The sequence below is a fragment of the Crocodylus porosus genome, unplaced genomic scaffold, assembly GCF_001723895.1.
Source record: "Crocodylus porosus isolate Cpor-Errol unplaced genomic scaffold, CroPor_comp1, whole genome shotgun sequence".
Classification (NCBI taxonomy): domain Eukaryota; kingdom Metazoa; phylum Chordata; order Crocodylia; family Crocodylidae; genus Crocodylus; species Crocodylus porosus.
This window is the reverse complement of record NW_017728943.1, coordinates 131044479-131061322: the sequence shown is the minus strand read 5'-3', so window position 1 is coordinate 131061322 and position 16844 is coordinate 131044479. Positions and strand designations below refer to the sequence as shown.

The 16844-nt window shown below is 47.8% G+C and overlaps 1 protein-coding gene across 2 annotated transcripts in view; it reads left to right on the top strand.

The window, feature by feature from the left end:
- PDE7B (phosphodiesterase 7B) overlaps positions 1 to 16844 on the top strand; it is a 307541-nt gene that overhangs the window by 76749 nt on the left and 213948 nt on the right. Inside the window, exon 2 of one of the 2 annotated variants that reach the window (XM_019550217.1) lies at positions 1914 to 1983. The exons of the other annotated variant lie outside the window; for it this stretch is intronic. The gene's annotated coding sequence lies outside the window, so the exon portion shown is untranslated. The remainder of the gene's footprint in view (positions 1 to 1913; positions 1984 to 16844) is intronic. 2 annotated transcript variants of the gene reach the window in all.

The window sequence follows — 16844 nt, the reverse complement described above, 5'->3', positions numbered from 1 at the left end:
TGAGCAGTGGCTGGAGGTAGGGGGCAGGCTACAGTCCATCTTCCTTGCTCCGACACAGAAGCAGTGGTGCCTGACCACCCGCCTACCGCACACCATGCTGCTTCATCTCCCAGTTGGACTGCATCCTGAGCCCCTACCAACCTGTCTCTTCTGCCTGCAGCAATGCCACTGACTTGGGGGAGATAAGGGGGGGGATAGTATCCTGGATTTCCTTTAAAAGAATATGGCCACCCTACTCCTAAATGGCTTAGGTGCCCTTTGCTTAACTTTAAACTACAAATTTTTTATGTGTAGTTCAGTGATTTTCAATCACTTTGAGATCCTTTCACAGGTACTGTGGGGTGCCACACAATGTTGGCACTGTCAAGTTGGCAAACATGATTCACAAGATGAATTCAAGATATTTCAAATAGGAATCCAGAGTGTTAAAAATATTCTCACCTGTTATAATATTTTCTGAGTTTTTTCCAACAGAAGAATTGCTCTATTATATTTCTGTAGTAAACAAATGACTGAAAACTAGGAGCTAACATTTGCTGAGGAGTGCCTTGAGTCCACAAAGGTTAAAAACCACTGGTTTAGTTAAATAAATAATTTAGTGTGTGACCACTTAAAAAGGAATCCCTCCCCTGCTCACAAAGTTGTCTGTTCAGCCTACATCTTTCTGTAAAGTGAGCTATAATAAGTAGCCTGGGTGTTATAATAGGATATAAGAATTAAAGTTTCAAGATTATAGCTATAATCAACATTTTCAACAACACAGGCTAAGAGATATGGGACTCTCACTGCATCATTATCTTTTATTTTTTCTCATCTTTGAGCATGGAAGTTCTGTTCCAACCATCTTAATCAGTGTAATAGCATTGCACTGCATGCATTAGGATATAAGAAATCATAGTGGCCCCCTACAGGCATTATGTTTCTACTGGGAGAACTGCTGCTCTTCCAGCAGAAAATGCCAGTGGAGGAAGCCTACCCCATCTACAAGAAACATTTTCCATCTTGACACCTGAAAAATAGTATTCCTGTGAGAGAGGTTTGCCTGTATACTCAACTCCTCTGTGATCAGAAAGAGTCCTGCATAGGAGGTTTTCAGCTGCAGTTTTCCCTTCAGGGGCGTTTTCCATGCTAGGGAGGAGTCTAGCTGCCACTGCTCTCCCAAAGCAGCCCCCAGCCTGGGGAAGAAGGAGAAAGTGCACCAGCAGCTTGGAACACATGTACACCCACTCTCTCAAGAAGATTTCTGGGAAATTTGCAGTGGTAGACATGAAAGCTGATCCATGGCCAGCATGAAGAATAAAAATGTGTTGAATGTCAAGATAGGTGTAACAGGCCACAGCTGAGACCAGCTGATTTGCCTATTAATGTCCTCGGGAAGAAGGGTGTGGCCCCAACTCCAGACTTGCCCACCATGACTTGGTATTTAAAAGGTAGAATTCTTTTGATGAGACCTTCCCATCCTGCCAGGATGGTAGCTCTGGCAAACTTCATCCACCCTGCCATTCGCCTCTGCAGTCCCAGTACACTGTCACCATTTTCACATCTAATCTGTTGGTCATGACCTTCCCTCTGGGGAAGGCCAGCTTCTACCCCATGTAGATGGATGCCATCCCAAGTAAAGTTAGTTGGGTCTATTGGGAGCTTCTCCACCCCTATACTCCTCCACAAGCCCATGAGTCTTAAATCAGTCAAACGTTCCCCAGTTCAGACTGGGAGCATTTCAAAGATACCTAACCTTCAGGCTTTGGCCGGGGTGCATTCCTTATGGATTGGCTCCCATCTTCCCTAAAAGTCCATTTTGGATAAATACACAAAAATGTGGGCAGAATTGCTCCCCCTCACCAGTTTCCAGTGTGCACACTTCAGTCTCTCATCCAGGGGCCGTCCCGTTCACTCCTGTCCTTCTCTTATAGCAGCCTCTGAGATACTCCAGCCAGTCAGGGTCAGGAGCTTCCAGTGCTGCTGTATTCTGGTCTCCTGCAGGTGAGTAGAGCCTCTTTGTTTAAGGAAAGCCCACACTGGAGCCAGAATTCCCAGGCTCTCTAGTTTGGGGCATGCCCCTGGGCTTCCCTTGTGCCCCACTCATGGCTTCCCCCATCAAACCCTCCAAGCACCTCCCTTGCACTCTGTGCCAGCGCAGTCTGCATGGCTGGCTCTGTGCTAGCCTGGCTGGCACTCCAGTAAAACCAGTGGTGATAGGGATAGGCTCCAGAACTCGCTGCATAAAGGGAGAAGCTGAGCTCCATGGTGGTGCAAGCAGCATTCAGGCAAAGCCAGAGGCAATGGAGGCCGGCTCCAGACCTGACTCCAGTAAGAGGGAAGGTGCAAATGGGCTTGTTCTCTCCCTTCTTCCTCTCACCCTGCTACAATAGGTCTAAACTACAAAAGATTACCTTCATATCCACATTACTGGAGTATTCATATAATAGGTTGTGGTTCAGATTCATCTCTAATTGGAAGATTATTTCCATAGTAAAACTTGTTTGCACAAAATAAATCCATCAGTTGGACTGTGAATTGGAAACTTGCTGACTAGACAGACCTTCCAGACTACATATGCTTAATACCAATCTTTCAGTTTTTAAAAGAAATTATGAAAATTCAACTTGTATCAAATGGAAATCTGGTCATCTGCACATCCTATAAATTCTGTCTGAAAGAAATCTTAGGATAGGTAGGAATGGTGTTTAGTCAATATCTTAAATTAATGTTGTAAAATTTGTACTTGGGCATCATCTGCCCACCTAAAAAGAAACACCACAGCAGTGTACCAGAGTTGCATGGCTCAATGTACATTATAAGGTTTAGGACTCTGAGCTGCCACAAGTTTAAAGCATAGTTGTTTATCTGGGAAAACAACTGTTGTTTTGTAAAAAAATCTCCAGTTACCATTTCCCATTATTTAATATGTAGAAAAGGGAACTTCTGATAGAGCTGCTTTCAGTTCCTGGCATGTCATTTACAGTAGTTCTGCTCTTCTTTCCTGGATTTTGCAGCATGACAAATCTGTATCCTAAAATTTTAGACCCAGTCTTTCTCCCAGCAAAGCAGTACTCGTACTGACACTAGTGGGAACAGGAAAGCACGTTTTAGTTGGCTGCAAGTTATGAAACTCTATCGACATTACCATGACTGACATACTTAACCAAATTAATTCTGAAGAAGAAAAGTGCCTGATTGTTTTTATCTTCCCCATTGTTTTACCAGTCTTCTCAAGCAGCAGAAACCTTTTGGTTTTTGGACTTGAAAGATTAATCATGTACTACTAATAATTATAGTGTTAAAGTTTTAGAGAAGGTGCTCTGTTCATTGGGCAAAAACTGGCACCTTCTACTGTAGCTATAGGCAAGTCTCAGGGCTGATTTCAGTAATGCACATTGTACTGAACTAGGGTGGCCCAAACACTATAACAAAAAAAGGCAAGTCTTCTTGTTTTAATCCCTTTATAAAAATGTAATAAATGAAGTACTGTTGAAACAGGCCATGCTGACACAGTACATCAGGAAAAGCTGTAGTACTAGGGTGACCATAGAGTTTGACCAAGACAATCCCAGATTTTGTAGGCTGTCCCAGCATCCCATTCAGTTGGTGAAAATGGAAACAAAAGCCCTGGATTGGTGCCGCCCCACCTGCACTGCCTGGCCCAGCTCTTCCTGAGCAGCAGCTGGCAGCAAGGGGCGGACTTGGCCAGGCACAACTCTCCCTGCCTGGGACAGGGATTGACCCGGGTGGGGTGCCACAGGACAGAGGGAGAGCTCTGCTGTGAGTGTGTGCTGTGAGTGTGTGCCGCCGTGAGCAAACTTGTATTTTGATGCCCTTTGGTGCCCTCCTGAACAAGTTTTTTTGTGTTGTACACAACTATCCTCTAAGAATTGGGATTAAGACTAATTTCACATAGGCTACCAAGCATGTAATAGATGCTAATGCTCTTAGCCCTAGATCCTATTCACCAATTAATTATATAAGACTTAATTGTTTGCCCAAAAAATATATACCTCACCTCAGAAGGATGATCCTACTCTCTACAGAGAGATGTATTGTGTTCCCATTGTCTTATATGCTTATGCCCTGTTAGGATTCAGCTCACAGAGAGGGGAGACATCTGACAACACCTTTGACTTCAGGATAAAGTAAAGCACAGTTCCAACATGTATCCATCTTTTTCTTAAAGGTTAGGGTGTTTGCCCATGGGGTAGGAAACCTGGGGCATTTCTACATGTGCTGTGGGGAGGGAGCAGCTCTGAGAGCCTCTCTAATTAAAGTGCTGCAGCATCTCATGTATCAGTGTCCCTGCATTTCAAAATGGTGGTATTAATTAAAACTCATCGAATGAGCTTTAGTTAAAGCACCTCTGCCACCATTTTGAAGCACGGGGATGCTGATACATGAGACATGGAGGCTGGCTGAAGTACAATAATTACCACACTCCAGCAGACTTGGTTAATCTGAGTCTGCTCTGACATGCTGTAATTACAACACATCAGAGCAGCGTCCACAGGCACCCCTGGGTTCTAAACCCTACCCAACCTCAAGGCATTAAACTCATTTCTCAGGAAAGTGCCCTATCTTTCAAAAGATGAACTAATCAGGACTGAAGGCATTCTCCAGCTCCCCCATTGAAATTGAGCCAGTAGATGGAAAGGAGACAATAGTAACAGGGCCACAAGGACAGCTTCCAACAGGGAACCCAATAAGTGGGGCATTTACTGGGGAGGCTTGAGCCTCCCAGGTCTGGTTCCTGGTCCTAGTGCTATTTATACATTTTGCATTAAAAAGTCATTGTGTAAAATGCATAAATAGAATTTAGAGCAGAAACCAGAACCCAGGGACACATCCACCTTCTAGGTGTCCACCTCATTAGGCCACAGAGTCATATTCCCTCTTGCTTTTTGACTGTCTGGTGCTGTAAATTTTTCATATGCCTTCCTCAAGCTCTTTTCAGACCTAAAAGGAGGTATATAATAAATCTTGGAATTAAGGGTGTCGGGGGGAGAGGTTGACTGATGCATATAATGGAATATGATTGTACTTAGTGGCTTGGACTCTTGAGTGCCACATAAGTGCCACTTAGATATCTTAACAAGACAGAATAGGATTGAGGCTTGAATTACTACCATGTTGGACCAGGTTCCAAGTATGTCTGTGTTATGCCTAATCATGGACAACCAGGTCTGGGGCCACTTGGGAATCAAGTCGCCAACTAGGGTCAAGAGGAACAAGCAGATTCTAGAAATAAGCCAGGTCAGGAAGCCAGGAGGTCAATCCAAGTACACAGTCTAAGAACAATCAAGTCAAGAAGTTGGGAATCAGGCAAGAGTAAGCCAGGTGTGACAGGAGTATCAATATCAGAGCCTTTCTGGGAGTGGCCCCGCCTCCTGTAATGGGTCAACCGCCTGCTTACTCTCCTGCCACGCCTTGATCTTGCTTGATTAGAAGATGGTTGTAATCAGTGGGAGGCTGCCCATTTTTCCGTGCCCCGGTGACAGGGGGCGCTACCTGCAGGTCCTTTTCCTCCCCTACACTGCAGCCCAAGCCTCGCAGATAGAGTTGATGCGGTTTGACCTGGGCCTTGCTATGTTCTGGCCCTCCTCTTTACTCCCGGAGCTCCTCACCGCCATCTCTCCTGGGACTCCTCACTGCCCCTTTTTCTCTTGGGGCTCCTCACTGCCCCCTTCTCCCTCTCTGGGACTCCTCGCTCCCCCCTTCTCTCTTGGAGCTCCTCGCTGCCCCCTTCTCTCTCTCCGGTGCTTCTTGCCACCCCCTAGCTCCAGGGCTGGGGCCAATGTGCCCCCAAAAAAGGCTGTGCCCTCTCCGGTACCAGGAGATCCCATGCTACTGTGGAGCTCCTATGAGGCCTCCTCCACCCCTAATAGCCTCGCCCGGTCCTCTGGTCAAAACAGTAAACATAAAACATAAAGCCCCTGGGCTACAACATAAAAACTAGACCGTCCAGTCAAACAAAAACCTACTCCCTACTAGAGAGTGAGGGAGCAGGGGGAGGAAGGAGGGCTCCCCGCCCTCAGCAGTGACCAGGGGATTCTCTCAACACCAGAGTCCTCCCCTCTGTCTGTCTGAGCTGAGTCCCTACTCCCACGGCTGCTGGAGAGGGACTGCCCTCCTGGCCTCCTACCTGGGCTTAAGAAGGGATAAGCCCTGCCCCTTCCTGGTCAGCTGGTTTTACCAGTTGCCCCGGCAACCAGCACCTGTGCAGCCCTGGTGACTGGCAGCTGAGCCTCCCCCTTTCTGCCACTATGGGTCTCCCCAGAGCAGTCTCTGCTCTCAGGCGCAGGGCACCTGAATGCACTGAGACACCAGGTCAAGAAACTAGGAGATCAAGCAGAGAAAGGAGTCAGAGCACATGCCAGAGAGAGCAACAAGGCAGCCTGGGATCAGAGTTACATACAGACATTCAGCTTTTTCCTGGGAGTTTACGGTGTACAGATGTTCAGGATTTTTCTCCCAGAGCAAAAATGGTTGTTCCAGGAGAAAAGTAATCTGGAACAACTAGGGTTAAATCACTTCCAGGAGAGCTTTTCTTGCACGAGTGAATATCTGTACATATACTTGTCTGAGAGACACCACAGCACAATCATTCACCATCCCAGGGTGCTCTGCTTCCTGGAGGACAGTATGTTATTTAGGGTGGACTGATGTTCCAGCCAAGCAGGTTGCAGAATGTGCCCCCTTCACTTCCCACATTGTGCTGCAGGGAGACAGAGCCTGGGAGACAGCCTGGGTCAGCCAATCAGGATGCCCTGTGCACTACTGCCATTTGTTATTAGGTAGCCTGAAAGAACCTACAAAGCATGCTGAGATGTGTGCATTAGGGTGCTGGCTGCACAGTATTAGCACTGCAGATTCTCTGCTGTTCAAGGGCTCAGCACTTGAATGTCCATTCAGGTGTCTCCAATAAGTTTTTCTACCAGGAGAAAAAAATCCAGGCAAGTTCTCCCAGATCATTTGAACATGCATACACAGCCCAGATTGAACTCTGTTGCCCAGGCACTCCTATTCTGGATCAGGGGTTGATATGTGGTCATTGGAGGTTCACTTGATCCTGGCCAGCCCCTCTGGTGCCTGTGAGTGGGCAGAGGACTAGGCACTGTTGCAGGCTTCAGAACAGCCTTGACCAGCATCAGTGATTGACTACCTCTAAGGTGACAGGACAGGCTGAGTGACTGTGCTGGTCAGGCTGAGGCCTCAGGTTTTTGGCTGTGGTCTGGCAGTCTGTGAGGTAGCATGCCATATTATGCTATTACTATTCTCCTGAGCAATCCAGTTCCATCTTGCCATATCATCACACATACAGTCTACCACTTTGCTGTTTCTCTCTGCAGTAGCATCTGTGCTGCAGTCGAATGTGAGTGGCCACATTTTAGAGTGCCAAATTTCCATTCAGCTGTACATGGTAGGCAAAATTGCTCTATAATATCACCCCTGGAGAGATCTTTTGGGTCTGTGTACCCATAAAACATGTCTCCAGATTTTCAGGGGCTAGCCAGAATCTGTGGAATGATGTCCTTCAAGAACTAAATGCAACTACCAAAGTCACCACCTTTTTCTCCAAGTGCCAGGAACATTTTTCAACTCTGACTTTTCTAACATAATACATGGACGATAGGTTTAGAAGCAAGGAAACTAAAAAAAAATCACCCTACTGAAAGAAAACACAACATTTCACAACCAGTTTTCCCTTTGGAAAATGGTCTTTGAAAATAAACTACGCATAACAGATACTGTATTACTAGAAAGCTTACTGTACCACTGGAAAGTATTTGGCTTGTATGGCAACAAACCTGGTATAATAACCTAATAGAATAGAATATCGTGTGTGGTAGGTAGTACCAAACTGGTTAAAATAATATTCAAAGACAGCCTGTTTTCATACAGACTGGTGGGGGTGGGCAGTGCATGAAAAAAATTGCACTATAAAAATGTTCAACTTGTTCACTTTGGCAACCAACAGTGAAAGGTATGAGCAGCAAAGAGCCAAAAGGCAATTTAAGATCATTCCCATGACAACAGCAGTCTAACATTTCTTTTTCTATAAATGAGGTACAGTTTTCCTGTCTATTTTTTTCTTGGAATAACAGTAACAAGTTGAACAAGTAGTAGAGGGTATATATCATCACCCCCTTTGCAAAATATTTTACTTAGTTTACAATTCTCCACATGAACCACGCCTGTTCATGGGAATATGTATTTGATCCTAAAGACATCTCAGGCCAAAAGAAAACTAAATTTGAGACCCCTCATGAATAGCCTTGTGGTTTTTTTCTGCTTCATAATGTTGCAAGCAAAGTGTGTGATTGTTTCTGTTGTGTTTGTATTTAACACCTGCTTTAGCAATCCTGGTTTAATGGAGAAACTCTCATGAAATTAATGAATTTCCTGTTTCTAGCAAAGTTTTACCTTTCTAGAATGCTGTAGATTTCATAGATTTCATAGACATTAGGGCTGGAAGGGACCTCGGGAGATCATCGAGTCCAGCCCCCTGCCCAAAGGGCAGGAAGTCAGCTGGGGTCATAGGATCCCAGCAAGATAAGCATCCAATTTACTCTTGAAGGTGTTCAATGTAGGTGCTTGAACCACCTCCGCTGGCAGACTGTTCCAGACCTTGGGGGCTCGGACAGTAAAGAAATTCTTCCTTATGTCCAGCCTGAAACGGTCTTGCAGGAGTTTGTCATCCCTTGGGGCGCTCTGGTGAACAAACGTTCCCCCAGATCCTGGTGGTCACCCCTGATAAACTTATAGGTGGCCATCAGATCACCCCTGAGCCTACACTTTTCCAGGCTAAACAGTCCCATGGCTCTCAGCCTGTCATCGTAAGATCTGTTTTCCTGACCTCTGATCATGAGCGTGGCTCTCCTCTGGACTGAATGTTTCTAACTTTTGAAAGTATGAGCTACATGATCCTCTTGTATTCTACTGCAAGAAAAATGATTTTTGTTGAAAACTTATTTGAAAGAGTGTGGGTGGCATGGAGAGAGATTGTACATAGGGCCCTGTTACACAGTGATGTTAGGCGGCTCCTGGAGCTCTTCATGCCTGGATTGTCTGAACATTAACACCTGAAACTAATTTTAAGCACTCATTAGGCAGTTACATTGCTCCAGGGAGGGATTACCTCTGATCTCTGTTACCCAGTTTCTATTACCCTAAGGTATAGTAGCAACTCTAGGTTACACCTAAGTGTAAACACCCCACTTGCCCCCACCCCCATTCACCCAGATCAGCCTCACTGCTCCCCTTGCCTTGAACCCAGAACCCTGGCTGGCCTGCCTATCACAGCCGCCCATCCCAGTCTGTCACCTGTGGTGGACACAGGTGGCCAGAACCCTCCATCTGAGCCACTGACCTGGAAGAGGAAGTATCTGGGCAACATGGTATAATCTTGTATGTAGGCTGCTGTACCCTTGGATTGTACTGCTACTGACTGATGGTGTCTCTGGATACCTGACCCAGCTAGCCTCCTGACCTCATGTTCTGTCTGACCTGCTGGATACATGACCTGGCTCTGGCCTGACCTCCTGGATTTTTGGCCCAAAGTGCCTCTTGTTCCTGTGCTTTGCCTGACCTTCCGTATCTCTTACTCAGTTCCTTGGACAGATCTCCTGGTGTCTGACTTCCTGGCTTCTCCTGACTCTATGGTGATGCTCAGACCTGGTGGTGCACAGCTCAGGGTGACAAATTGCCTGGACTACCACATGTGGCAAAGCGGGCTTAGAGTGGAGGTAGACTTTGTACTGGTGCTCCCTGGACCCATTCAGGCCAAACCAGCTGACACCAATGGCCTTTGCCTATCACATATTAAAACACCAGATCCAGCAGTTGTTGGTGGAGAATGAGTTCCTTCACTCCCAGATCTACCAGCTCTACAGCAAGATTTTTACATGTCAGCCTGTCCCTGGATCCCACTTACCCATCCCTTTACCTAAAAGGTACAATGATGACCAGATGAATTTCTGCTGGTTCCTCATGTAATGCCATATCCTATTGATAGCCCAACCAAAGCTCTTTTCCCAAGACTCAGCAAGGATTAGCCAAGGGGTTAGTCTCCCAGCAGGAGTTGCTCTGAAGTGGGCCACACCTTTGGTGGAGCACAATAGCCTCATCCGCCAAGACTGGGGAGCATTCCTCAAGGACTTCACAATCATGTTCAGAGACCCTACACTGCTGTGCTTTCTTTTCCTGAAAATTTACCCCAGCAGAACAGAATAACAAGATCCTGGATTGGGAACTCCTGGCCATCTGTATTGCCTTTAGGGACTAGTGGCAGTACCTTCAAGTAGTGTGACACAAAATACAGATCCTCCAGACCACAGCAATCGAGAGTACTTCCACAAGATGAAAGCTGTCAAACAGAGGCAGCTGCACTAGGCACTTTTCGTTTCCTGTTTTGATTTCTAAATAATATATCAACCTGGGTCCAGAAACAGAAAAACAGATGTGCTGTCCTGAAAGATAGAATATGATGCTGATCCTGCACAGGTGCCAGTTGAACTCAGCCTTATTTTAAAACCACACAATATCGTCAATGGCAAGTGACCCACAGACCTGCTGACCCTGCTTCAAGTTGCCATCCATGAAGAAAACCCCACTCTCCACACCCCACTTTCACCTCCAAGAAGCAGATAGCTCTCTCTTGACAGCCCCACTAGGTATGGGAGGAGCCCATCTTCACTTGAAATAGATCCTCTGTGCCTTCATGTGACAGGCTGCAGGCTGGAGTAATTAGCCAGCTGGTAACAGGCCACCCATCTAAGGGCCCACAGCTAGCACTGTAAATCAGTAATGAGGGGAAGTTGACCAGCTTACCCAGATTTAAAAGGAGACAGGAAGAGGAAGTGTGGAGGAGGTCCTAGCGGGGAGGATGTTTGCAGGGAGAGAGAGGACTGACTGTTCAGACAAAGGCCAGGGGGTGAGAACTAAACCTGGCTGGGAGTGTTTATTTTGGAATTGTTTTGCATTAGCAACTGAGCCCGTGGTGCAGATTAACCCAGGATTTTGAAGCTTGTGTTGCTGGGCATGCTACTGGTGTGTTCAGTTGGATTGCTTGCTTTTGACTGAGCCCTGGGAAGTAGAAGAACCCAGGGCTTTATAGTTTGTGCTTCTAAGCCCAGAGACAGACTGGCTGGGACCAGATTAAAGGGCTCAAGGACTGATTTGAACCAGGCTAGCTGGCAACCCGCTACACTCCAGGTCTGGCCAGGCTCACTGTACTTTGCATAAGCCATGCCTCACTGTTAGCAGGCTGCCTGGGAACAGAAAAGATTTATCAACTGGTTGCCCAGTACTTCTAGTGGTCTTGCCTACATGTGACAGCTGGAGGCTTTGTCCGCTCCTCCTACAATATTTGTGCCCTCACTAAAAAATCCACACAGAGCTATGTGGGCTTCTCCAGCCTCTTCCTGTTTTTCTGCACCTGCTTCCCTCCCCCTGCAACCCTGGTCTGCTATTTCCCTAGACTTCATTGTAGAGAGACCCAAATCCAAAGGATGTTCCACATCCTGACATTGATGGACCAGCTGACCAAAATGGCCTATTTTGTCTCATGCACAGGTCTCCCCTTAGCTAAAGACACAGCTCAATTATGTTCAGACCACGTGGTTTGCCTTCATGGTCTTCTGGACCACATAACTTCCAACCCCCATTTGTTTCCTAATTCTGGCACGAGGCCCTGCATTTGTTGGGAGTCTATGCCCAGCTCTTGTCCTCATACCACCCACAAACAAACGCTAAAGTGGAGAGAAAAAAACAGGTCCTAGAGCAATACCTCTGGTGCTACCTCAATTTTTACACAACACAACTGAGGTCCCCTACTAACACTTGCTGAGTTTGCCTATAACAACTCTGCATGCCGCAATTGAACAAATCCTCTTCATTGCTAATTATGAGTTCTACCCCAGGTTACACCCTGCCCTACCCATCATGTTAGATAACAGTGTAGCTATGGACTGTGTATAACATGTGCACAAAGTCCAAAAGATACTAAAAACCCATCTGAAAAAGGGAAAGGAAGAACGTAAATGACATACAGACCAATATTGGTAAAAGGGACCTGCTTACTCCGTAGGACAAAGTACGGCTATCAATACAGCATCATTGCATTCACTGGCCCTCACAGAAACCGGATCATAGGTACATTGGCCCCTTCCATGTCACCCCACAAATCAATATAACCATCTTCAAATTGCAGCTCCCTCCAACATTTAAAGTCTGCCCGATCTTTCACATTTCCCTATTCAAATTCATACACAGAAAACACTCCCTCACTGATCCCAACCTCCTCCACCACTCATAATGGTCCATGGCCATATGAGTACTCAGTCAAGGAGATCCTGGGCTCAAAGTGGAGGTGAGGTAGCTTGTACTACCTAGGAGGGTTACAGACCAGAGGAATTCACATATGCACCTATGGAAAATGTCCACATCCCTGATCTGATGCAAAAATTCCATGAGGATCCCCTGGAAAAGTTTGGACTGGTGCTTTCTGAAATGGGTCATGGGGAAGTGTGGAAAGGCATAATGTCAGGCTGTGGCCTTGAACCCAGGGCTTTAGCCTGCATGCTTCTCCCAGCCTGCCACTTTCCCAACAGAACGCTGGCACAAGCAAGTGGCCAGAGCCCTCTTCCTAGTCCTACCCACACACCTACTCCCTGCCAATGGAGTGGCCAGCCTAGGTCACCTGACCCTTCATGCTTTACAATATAAACCCCTGACCTGAAACAGAAAGCCTCTGAGCAACAAGATTTATTCAGCCTTCTAGCCGAGCTGTTCCACCCTTGGACTGACTGATGGCTACTGACTGATGGGTTCCCTGGATACCTGACCTGGCTAGCCCCCACCTCACAATCCAACCCTCTGGACCAGATGAGCAAAATGACTCAACCAATGACTTGGTTCCCTGGACAGATCTACTGACTAATGACTTCCTGGCTTTTCCTGACCCTGAGTTGACTCCCAGACCCTGCCACCCACAGCCAAGCATTGCCTTCCCTAGCATCCCAAATCCCCACTCATTACCCTCCTTCTCCTCCCCTCCTTCCCACTTACTTGTAGTTGCCTGTGCTTTATGTCCCAGGGGAGCAAGCAAGGAAGGGTTAACCTGGCCACTGCTGCTGCTGTACTCTGGGCCAGGCTCAGACAGGAAAAGAGGAGCACCCCATCAGAGGTGGGGGGGAGGGGTGTCCAGATAGGTAGGTTAACTGCTTGCTCCCCTGGGAATGACAGCAGGAGCAGCCACCAATAAGTGCAGGTTGGGGGAGGAGGATGGGGAGAGGATGACAGGAGGGAGGTGCAGTGGGAGGAAGCCTGGAATGTGAGGTGAGGGGGAGGACCTTTCAGTTCTCTAGGCCCCTGTTGGCCTGAATGTGTAATTGCTCCAAACCAGAGCTAGCACTAACACCAATCAACATTTGAGCAGCTCACACTATAATGAGTAAGCAGGTCCTTAGGCTAATGCAGTAGATTTTTTCACCTTAACATGTTCAGTGTCTTATTGGAGTTCCAAATAGACCTAAGTTTTCTGATCTCACTATAGGCCTGTGTGAATTTCTGCCCATAACACAACATTATCAGGGTTATTTAACATTTCGTATCTATTAATCTGTACCCTACTTTCTACATTTTTCAAAAACTCCATCTGTAGGAGCAGGACCCGTTTTATTCCTAGGGAGCCTGTTTTATTGTTGTTCATTCCTGTTGTTTTCCATAATGATAAAATAAGCCACTTCAGAAGTTAGTGCTTTTTTTGTGTGTTGTATGAAATTGCAAATCATCACTTGGGAAAGCCATCTGCCATCAAGAGAAACAATTGGAGAGAGTCCAGCAGAGGGCAACAAAAATGGTTAGAGGGCTGGGGTACATGACTTGCAGAGAGGCTGAGGGAACCAGGCATATTTTAGCCTGGAGAAGAGAAGACTGAGGGAGGATTTAATAGCAGCCTTCAATGACCTGAAGGGTGATTTCAAAGAGAATGGAGCTAGACTGTTCTCAGTGGTGGCAAATGACAGAACAAGGAGCAATGGTCTCAAGTTGCAGAAAGGGAAGTTTTTAGGTTATATATTAAGAAAAATGCTCACAAGGAAGCAATTAACCACGAGAACCAACTACACCCTAGGAGTCGGGAGCCAAGCAATACCAGGATGGGGTACCTGTCCTGGCACTGCTCAGCTCCCAGCTCCTCACAGGATCCTCACAGGATCCAGGAGCAGAGGAGTGCCAGGACTGGGGAGCTCTCTGCTTCCTAGCACAGCCCAGGGCTGCGCCAGGAACTGTCCTGCTTTTGGGGCAGCTCCCAGACAGGCCCCAGCTGGGCTGGGATTTCCCTGAGCATCCTAGGGCTGGCCAGGAGTCTGCCATGGTTGGCCAGAGCAGGCAGATTTGCCCCCAACAGGAAGTATATGTAGATGTGCTCTCAGGGAAGGCTTATTTTGCACTGTTTGATCTTTATAGCATTGATAGCATGTGTAGACATGCCCAAAAAGTTGCAGATGTGCCAAGGAACACCATTATTCTTTAATGCCAAGAACTTACAGGAACTTATTGACTTGCTGATCTACATATAAGTTTCCAGCTGATGTTAATATCTTCATGAACAAAAGGGGTATGGTAGAATTATAATAACTGAATTGAGGGTATGCTATAGTCATCAGATTTTTTTGACTGTCAAAATCTACTCAGTTGTCTGATATCATAATGGGTTAAATGTAAATTACTTCCCCTTCAAAGTTGTGCTGGCTGTTTTGCAACTCTGGAGTTTCTGCGTGTAGAAACTGGATATGTGCATATTGCACTTAAACTTCTAGAAGACATTTTCATTTTCACTGAGATTACTTAGTCCCATGGCTTGATTTACATTCAAAATACTGTTCTAGCATAAAATGACATTAGTTGATTATTCTGTGTGCAGAAACATTTCTGTGTTGAGATGCTAGAAGTCCATTATAAATACTCTTTTATGCAGCTGAGTTGCATCTTACATGTATTTAACTTATGCAAATTCAACTATACATGCTTGGCTGTTGGGGCTGGAGTGGTAAGGTGGATGGGCCTGCGCTTCAACCTCACCAAGTGTGCCTCCCTACACATCAACGGCAGGCAGAAGAGCCACGTCCTGGACTCCACCCTCACAATCCAGGGCCAGGCGATGAGGCATCTGGAGTCCTACTGCCACCTGGGGATGCCCACCGACCACTGAGCCAGACAGATGTCGAAGGAGACCATCACCAGGATCGTGCAGGATGCCCACAAGCTGGACTTGTCCCTGCTGGCCCCCAGGCAGAAGATAAATGTGGTGAACACCTTCCTCATCCCCCGTGTCACTTTCATCCTGAGAGGCTCGACGGTCCCCAAGACCCCCCTCAAGAAGGCTGACATCGAGATCCGGCGGCTGCTCAAGAAGTGGCTGCATGTGCTGCTGCAGGCCAGCAATGAGGTCCTGCACATCCCCTACTGGCAGGGAGGTGCCAACGTGCCCCGCATAGGAGACCTCTGTGACATCGCAGTGGTCACCAATGCCTTCTGCCTCCTGACCTGCCTGGACACGATGGTAAGTACTATCGCCGCTAGTGCCCTCGAGGAGACCACCTGCAAGAGGATCGCAAGGCACCCAACCAGACAAGACTTGGCCACCTTCCTCGGCGGCTTGCTGGAGGGCAAGTTTGGCCGAGACGGCGGGGACTTTGCCTCGCTGTGGAGATGAGCCCGCAACGCCACGCGCCGCCTCGGGAACCACATCGGCTGTGCCTGGACCTGGACCGAGGAGCACTGGGAGCTGGGAGTCTCCCTGCGACCAGCCCCACACGCCGACTGCATCACCGTGACGCCCTGCACGAGGACCTTCCTGGAGAGGTTCCTGAAGGACACCATCCGAAACAATTACGCCGGCGACCCGAGGGCCAAACCCGACCAGGGCAAGGTCTTCAACATCAGTTTAGAGTGGAATGCTAGCAACCACTTCATGCCCAGTGGGAGCTTCACGTGCTTTGCAGACTGATGCTTCCTCCACTGAGCCCGCCTCAACTGCCTGCCTCTGAACAGGGCCGTGCACTTTGGCCACCAGGACAAGAGGTGCCAATGGTGCAGCTATGTGGCAGAGACCCTCCCCCATGCTGTGCAGCTGCAAGCCACACACCAGAGCCTGGCAGCCCACAACGCTGTCCAGGACCGCCTGGTGAGGGCCATTCCGGCCGCAGTGGGGGAGATCTCCGTGAACCACACTGTCCCGGGCTGCAAGAGCCAGCTGTGACCTGACATCGTCATCACTGACAAAGAAGCCAAGAAGGTCATGATCATGGATGTCACCATCCCCTTTGAGAACCAGCGCCAAGCCTTCACTGATGCCCAGGTTCACAAGCGGGAGAAGTACGCCCCGCTGGCCGACACCCTGAGGGGCCGCAACTACGACGTGACAGTCAACGCGCTCATTGTGGGAATGTTCAGAGCCTGGAACCCCAGCAACGAGAGCGTCCTGCACACCTGCCACGTCTCCTGTTGCTATGCCAAACTGATGCACTGCCTCATGGTGCCCAACACGATCCGTTGGTCCCGCGACCTCTACATGGAACACATCACGGGCCACCGCCAGTACTCCAACCCCACCAGACAAGCTGCTGCCGGACCGGACCCAGAGGGTACTGCCTGAACCGCCCCCACCTTCACTTCACTCTGAGAGGATTCTTCGACCACGGACGACCCTGCTCCACGCGAAGAGGTTCCCCACGATGAGACTATATGGACTGAGACACTCTCTCCGAACCACTTCCTCCACCATTGCAGACCATTGTAACGGGTTTGTATGTATATATCTCCTTTCTCTCTCAGCGTCGCGAACCCCCTCC